Source organism: Cetorhinus maximus, chromosome 8, assembly GCF_964194155.1.
Source record: "Cetorhinus maximus chromosome 8, sCetMax3.hap1.1, whole genome shotgun sequence".
In the NCBI taxonomy this organism is placed as follows: Eukaryota; Metazoa; Chordata; class Chondrichthyes; order Lamniformes; family Cetorhinidae; genus Cetorhinus; species Cetorhinus maximus.
The window spans coordinates 121,405,851-121,413,793 of NC_135886.1; the positions used below are offsets into that span (position 1 = coordinate 121,405,851).

The following is a 7,943-nucleotide window of genomic DNA, read 5'->3' on the forward strand; positions in this document are numbered from 1 at the left end:
GGCAATGTCAGCAACTTACTGCGAATGTGTTCACTTTTTAAACTGCACACAAACCTGTCCCACAATGCTCTTTAATGAAATTCTCCAAAATTACAATGGATGGGAAACTTTTTCAAAGCCACGATAAACTGTCCAATGTCCTCACTGATTTCTTGTTCCAAACTAATAACTTTCTGCAATCTACAATGGCCCATGAGCAAATTCTTCAGCATTTCATACACTACTGGGTCTGCTTCACGCTTTTCCTTTCCTCCATTGCCTGATTAACAGCTGGATTATCAGGATCATCTCTAGCTGCTCCACATAAGCACTGAAAGACTCTAGGTCACCACTCCCCCAGTCACCTAATAATACCTGTTGATGCAGCCATTTTTGAAGATCAGGCCACCCAAGTGTACAAACAGCTTTTTCACCAAAACCGGATTTTTAAGCCTACTTCTCACCAAAAAAATCTCACATTTCCTTTGCTGGTTTACTGGAAGTTTATCCAACCAAATTTGTTCGGCTAGAGAATCCAGAAGCCTATCCTCATCAGCAGGCTGTGATATCTTTGTAGGATAGAAACATTGGAGCACACACATGGAATGCTAATACCCAAATAAACTGGTTCATTCCAGTCTGATTTTTATATACATGCATATACAAATGGCCACAAGAGGGTGCTATTGTTAGGAAATAGAGATAGTTCAAGTAAGTTATATTTGTATTTGTAGGTGTGAGGAATGAGTTTTAGCTTTAATGTTTAAGTTTGATTTGTATTTCTGTATCTCTGTGTTAAGAAAAGGTCAAATTGAGTTTTAGTTTCACTTTAAAAGGTGATTGCATTTCTAATGAGGTTTTTACAACTGTTGCAGCTAAGGTGAACAAGCAAGAGTAGAAGAATTGGGCTGCTGCCTAGCAACAGGGGCCCAGAGAGGCAGGTTCCTCCCACAGACTCACACACAGAAAAACTAAAGAAACAGTAATTTGTTTTGGAAGCTGTTTAAGTTTAGCTGGTTTTGAAAATAGCTGCCAGGAGAGACTGGAGCAAAGGGGACAGATAACAAGTCCGAAGCTAAAGAAAAACTCCAAGGATCCAGTGGAGTGGAACAGGGGAAAGTCCCAAGCAGACTTTCTAGTCAAAGGAAGGACAGGAACCTGGAAAAGGTCCTGTTAAGTGAAGTTTAAGAGGGAAGGGCAGAGAAAAGCTCCAAGCTTCAGATTTAAAGAGACAAAAGCTACAAGAAGCAGGTTTAAAGTGAGCACAGCTTGCAAAGGGCAAGGAGGTCCAAAGAGACGGCTGAAGGTCTGTAACTCTTTGCTATGGGTGTGTGAAGTAGTGGTACTGTTGACAGCTGAGTCTGTGGGATAGAATGTGTGGAAGACAGCTTGAAAGCATGTGGTAACCCAGGGAAGAGGAACATTAGGAGAGTCAAACTCTGGAGGTGAACTCTTGCAGAAGGCGTCTGAGAGAAAGTGTCAATTTGGGAGAAGATTCCAAGACGAGTTCTTGGAGAGTGGAGATTGTAAACCCTCGTGTGAAAGACGGAGTGCAGTGAGACCAGATGGCTCACTGTGTAGCAAGCGACTGGGGGGAGTTGAGGAGAGATCCATAGTATCTGGTTGAGGTGGGTGTCTGGCGCTTGGTTTCAGAGTGTGGTGTGTCTGACCACAGGGTGCCTATTGGTACATGGACTGTGTCCTTACTGTGGACACTAGAGCATAAAATAGCTTTGTAACTTGTGTTATCCTTACAAATCTGTATATATCCGTAAAAGGTATAGTTGTGGGTAAAGGAGTATTGCAATATAGTTCATCTTTTCTTGTTTAATAAATGTTTTATGCTTTTGTTAAAATCTTACCAGCTGACTCCTGTGACTTTGTTCAGTAGCTACTCTCCATGTATCTAAACAAACAAATAAAAGTTAGGTTCTATCAAGCTGGGTACCACTCTGGAACCAGGCTTGTCCAGGGGTAACCTCAGCTGGGATCATAACACTATTACAACCTCTATTTCAGAAAATGCCTAGTTACATCCATATTATCCATTCTCTTAAAAAGTTTAAAGGATGCTGATGATAATTTCTTCGCTCTTTTTTCCAATGCAAGTTGTCTGGTTTTTGAATATCTCTTCAGTTACTTTTACATTGCGAGAGGTCAAAGGTAAAACTGTTGGGGATTATCAAAACCAATGACCCAGAAGGCTTGATAAATGTACAGCTAATTTAAGGGGAAGGATTATGCTGAATCAGATCTTGCAAATGGTTCTTTTCATTCCTAATTCATACTGTAAATATAACAAGAAATATACAGACAGTGGAAAATCAAAAATGTCACTTAAAAAAATGAGAACATTAAAACCAGATTTTTTTTTTAAATTATAGAAGTACAATGTATAGAATGTTGTTTAAACTTTGTCTACATTTCTTTGCCCAATGTTTGCTAGTGTGTTAACAACTCCCTTTGCTTATGCACCCATCTTCTCCCAAAAGAGACCAACTTCACCCTTGAACCCTCTCTAACTGCATCCACTTATCTAATCTTCCTTTCCACTCGAAGGTGCTAGAACATGTCATCATCATCCAACTCTGTGGTCATCTCTCCAAAGATTCTCTTGAATTCAGTCCATGCCCTCAGCACTGAGATTGACCTGGTCAAGCCGTGTGTTGTTAGCATAGAGATCCATAGAGATCTTATGAAAAGAAAGCGACCATAGATGAAATCTTCAGTTATTCAGGAGATAACTGTGAGGGGTGAGAAAACAAACTATTGCTGGGCCACACTAGCTACACTGGGACAAGTAGGAGTGGGAGCAAGTGAGGGTGAGCCCATGTGGTGGAACAAGTAGACGAGTTGCTGGAGGAAAATGAAGTGATCAACCCCATTGAACATACAAGCAACTGAAGATATGAATAGTAACAGACAAGTGCTTCATTCAAGCTGCTCCACGCAATTGCAATACCTTGAGAGTCACAATAAAGGCAGCCCCTGCCCCACCTGAAACTGTGTGATCTTCTGAGAGTGGCAAAGAACCAGACTAAAAACCCAGCCAATTTAGGGGAAAAAAAATCTAGGAAATTCCTCTTTGACCCATCCAAGCAATCAAAACTAGATCAGGAGATCACTTTGGCCCTGAATTCCCTGATGTGCACATCTTTTATAAGAGGTGACATACATTCCAACCAGAAACAGGCCCAACTCTGGCTTCAAGGAATTCAGCAAATTGGCATCCACTGCATGAGCCAGCAGCCTGTTCCAGAGGGTCCAATATTCTCTGGGGAAAAAAAAAAACCACCTAACCTAGATCTGGCCTTATACAACTTCAAATTTTGTTCTCCAATGCTCCCGAACCTATTTAATTGGAACAAACTGTCAACTAGAACACAATCCATTCCCTTAATCACCTTTTAAACTTTAATCAGATCTCCCTAATTCTATGTTTTTTCCCTTCCTAACAACACTGAGTGTACCTACACTACATGGACTGCAGCGGTTCAAGAAGGCAGCTCACCACCGCCTTCTCATGGGCAACTGGGGACAGGCAGTAAATTCTGACCGAGCTAGCGACACCCACATCCTAAGAAAGAATAAGAAAAGCATTTCTGTAAAGGGCATAATCCCAAATCTCTCAGCCTATCTTGATAACTAAAATGCTTTACACCAGGAATTGATCTACTGGTCCGCCTCCACACCATTTCCAAAGCCTCAACATCACCAACTACATGAGGAGACTAAAACTGAATGCGCTAATCCAAGCGAGGCCTGACCAAAATATTGTGTCTTGATTTACACTCAATTATCTTGTGAATGCATCCCAACACCCTCAAGCTATTGCTTCACCATATTGTGGTTTTAGAAATAGATGCACTAGAACATGCAAATCTCTTTCTTTTTCCACCTTCCTTCATGTTTTCTCCTGATTGGCAGCCCTTCCACAAGCATTCACTCCCTCCACCACCGACAAACAGTGGCAGCCGTCTGTACCATCTACAAGATGCACTGCAGAAACTCACCAAGGCTGCTTAGGGAGCACCTTCCAAACCCATGACCACTACCATCTAGAAGAACAAGGGCAGCAGATACATGGGAACACCACCAATTAGAAGTTCCCCTCCAAGCCACTCACCATCCTGACTTGGAAATATATCACCGTTCCTTCACTGTCACTGGGTCAAAATCCTGGAACTCCCTCCCTAACAGCACTGTGGGTGTACCTACACTACGTGGACTGCAGCGGTTCAAGAAGGCAGCTCACCACCACCTTCTCAAGGGCAATTAGGGATGGGCAATAAATGCTGGCCTAGCCAGTGATGCCCACATCCCATAAATGAATTTAAAAAGTTACGCATTCACCCAGCCCACATGCATAACACTGCACTTATCCATGTTATACACCATTTACCAGCCTTGAGCCCAATCTCCCAACGTATTAAGATCAGCCTCAAGCAGACAACCATCGCCTACAGTCTTAACACTTGCAGAGATCTTAGTACATCTGCAAATTTGGACATCATACCCACAATACCTAGACCAAGATCAAAAATAATAAAGAGCAATAGACCCAATGATGATGACTTTGGGACAGCTCTGGGCACTGGACTCATACTGCCAACTCTGGCTGGACATATTCCAAGAGATGTTGGTGGAAGTTACATCACGGAAAACCGGCAGTGTGGTGCAAGCGGGTTCTAAGGAAGTGCAAGAAAGGAAAACAGATCCCTGGAGAAAGTTTCCTATTGTAACCGCCCCTTTTTACCATACCCAGTGACTCCTTTGTATGCTGTCCTTGACTAGTATTCAATGGTCCAATGCTGGCATTGACAGTTCTGTAATTCTTCACATAACTGAAAAAGCTTTTCTCATTCCTTCCACAATTGTCTACAATCTTGTTTTCCTTTTAGCTGATGTAATTGTACCTTTGTTTCAACTCTTGTATTCAAATCTATTTACCATAGAAAGACTGAGGGCAGCAAGGAGGGATAACGTGCCATGATCACAGTTACAAATAACTAGAGGCAACTTTCGACCTGGACGACGGTGATGTGTTCAAGTGCCTTAAGGAGGGATGATTAGATATGGGGCAGTAGTTGAAATGATTGGAGATGTTACAGAATGGGTTTTTTGAGGTGCAGTGTTATGAAGAGAAGGTAAAAGGTTTCTCTGCAAAGGGAACCATTGGCAATATCAGAAAACTCTTTGGTGAGCAAAAACTGCCAAGGGAGTTTAAACAAGATTATACATATCGTAAATCCCCAATTTAACATATTTATAATCTTTATTGATAGTTTTTTTTTTAAAGTTAATCCTAATTTTCTGCGGTCTGTACTGGAAAGTCATGTTTACAACATAAAATAGGAATGAAAAAAAACTAATTGGAAAATTGGATAAATGCATTCTTCCTCCTCAAGCTTACTGATAAAGAGCAATGAGATTAAAGTTTAATGGTTATCTTACAGCTTCAACTACTCACCCTGCCGCATGCCCAGAATTAGGGTTCTATGCAGCTGCTCTTAAGATACTTACCCTTCATTGTTCTGTTCCTCTAAGCTGTCCTTAAGGCACCCAGGGAAATCAGAATAGCATCTGGCCCACAAAGTCCTGCACAGCACATCAGTGACTCACTCAAACACGAGTGTTACAGGAACAAATGCAATCTTTATTAGCTGCACATCGTTAGCTGTTTGCTTCTAGATACACATAACTGGGCTACTTTGCAGCTCTGTTCTGAGAGTTCAAAAGAGTTGCGGGGGGGAGGCATGTTGATTTATCAATGTGCACCACAGAACGTTGCCATCGTAAACCCTGCTGTCTACACATAACCTTTAGTCCAAGTACAATGCACTCCTCCTGTTAAATGTAAAACTGACTTCCCATGGTTTTAATACTTTAATTAGGTTCTCCCATTTAAAAGCATACAGTTCTTATCAAAAATACATTTTCTCATCCCTGCCTTTTTCAGGGCTCAGCAAGGTGCAGGGCACACTCCTACTTTCTCAATTGGAGAGGGGGGATAATACATAAGGATACATAGGGATAATGTGCTTCAAAACAAACAAAAACAAATGAAGGAAATTTATATTGTTCTTAATCTACTTGATTAAGTTCCAGCTCTTAGAAATCCCACTGCAATGGTACAGTTAAGATCAGGAAATGTGGACTTGTAAATTGTCACCCGAAGCAGTAATGGACTGATTTCTCACTTCATGTTTTCTAGGACATCTTAAAGAGGAACTATCACTGTGTCAGGAAAGGGAAGAACCATGTTACATCATAGGCAAGTGACATAATGATAGACATCCACTTAAGGGCCTCATCCCACGGCTGATGATATTCAAGCAGCAATGGGCAGGAGTCGCCATGCAGGAAGCCCAAACACCAAACACTATCAGATTTGCTTGCGGGTTTCCCGGGAGGAGGCGGGGGGTAAGATTCCTTCATTTAAAAAAAATACTCAGTGCCTGATTGAGAGGCCTGGCAACTGGAAGATACAGCAAGGCGCAGCAAACTTTGGTGGGAGTTGTTTATAGGCCACTAAACAGCAGTGGTAGTGTAGGCCATGGTATTAATCAGGAGATTAGAGAAGCATGTAGGATGGGTAATACAATAATCATGGATGACTTCAATGTGCTTATAGACTGGGTAAACCTAATGAGTACTAATGCTGTGGAAGACAAGTTTCTGGAGTGTGTTAGGGATGGTTTTCTAGAACAGTATGTTGAGGAGCCGAATAGAGATCAGGCTATTTTAGATCTAGTATTATGTAAAAAAAAAAGGGCTAATTAATAATCTTGTTGTTAAAGAACCTTTAGGGATGAGTGACCATAATATGATAGAATTTTATATTATATTTGAAAGTGAGGTAGTTCAATCTGAAGCCAGGGTGTTAAATTTGAACAAAGGAAATTATGAAGGTATGAGGGACAAACTGGCTGGGGTAGATTGGGAAAATACATTAAAAGGTATGATGGCACATAGGCAGTAGACAGTCTTTAAAGAATTATTACATTGTTTGCAGCAATTATACATTCCTTTAAGGCACAACAACCCAAAAGGTAAAGTTAGTCAACCATGGCTAACAAAGGAAGTTAAGGATTGTATAAGATTAAAGGAAAAGGCCTATAAAGTTGCCAGAAATAGCAGTAAGCCTGAGGGTTGGAAGGATTTTAGAATACAGCAACGGAGGACCAAGAAACTTATAGAGAAATGGAGAATAGAATATGTATGCAAACTAGCAAAAAACATAAAAACAGACTGTAAAAGCTTCTATAGGGACATAAAAAGGAAACGTTTAGCCAAGACAAATGTGGGTCACTTACAGGCAGAATCAGGAAAATTTATAATGGAGAATAGAAAAATATCAGAGAAGCTAAATGATCACTTTGCATCTATCTTCACTGAGGAATATACAAGAAATCCACCAGCATTAGTGGTCCAAGGGATTAGAATGAGGAATCAAAGGAAATTAGTATTAGTAAGAAGGTTGTATTGGAGAAATTAATGGGACTGAAGGTTGATAAGTCCCTGTGACCTGATGATCTACAACCCAGAGTGTTGAAAGCGGCAGATATGGAGATGGATGCATTGGTGATCATCTTCCAAAATTCTATAGATTCTGGAACAGTTCCTGCAGATTGGAAGGGAGCAAATGTCACTCCACTATTTAAGAAGGGAGGGAAAGAGAAAACAGGAAACTACAGACCTGTTACCCTTACATCAGTAATTAGGAAAATGCTAGAATCTATTATAAAAGATGTGATATATGGACACTTGGATAATAACAATCTGATTCGGCATAGTCAACATGGATTTATGAATGGGAAATCATGTTTGATGAACCTGTTGGAGTTTTTTGAGAATGTTGCTAACAGAATTGATAAAGGGGAGTCAGTGGACATTGTATACTTGGATTTTCAGAAGGCTTTTGATAAAGTCCCCCACAGGAGTTGGTTATCAAAATTAAAGCA

General features: G+C 40.7%; 1 protein-coding gene across 3 annotated transcripts in view; it reads right to left on the minus strand.

Annotated features, from left to right (window-relative positions):
• Window positions 1-5,705, minus strand: part of LOC144683928 (serine/threonine-protein kinase PAK 3) — a 220,547-nt gene extending 214,842 nt beyond the window's left edge. For 2 of the 3 annotated variants that reach the window (XM_078547514.1, XM_078547511.1), the window contains exon 1: window positions 5,503-5,705. The gene's annotated coding sequence lies outside the window, so the exon portion shown is untranslated. Of the gene's footprint in view, window positions 1-1,841; window positions 1,886-5,502 lie in introns of all 3 variants that reach the window. The other variant, XM_078547512.1, reaches the window with a different exon arrangement.
• Window positions 5,706-7,943: the final 2,238 nt, after the last annotated feature.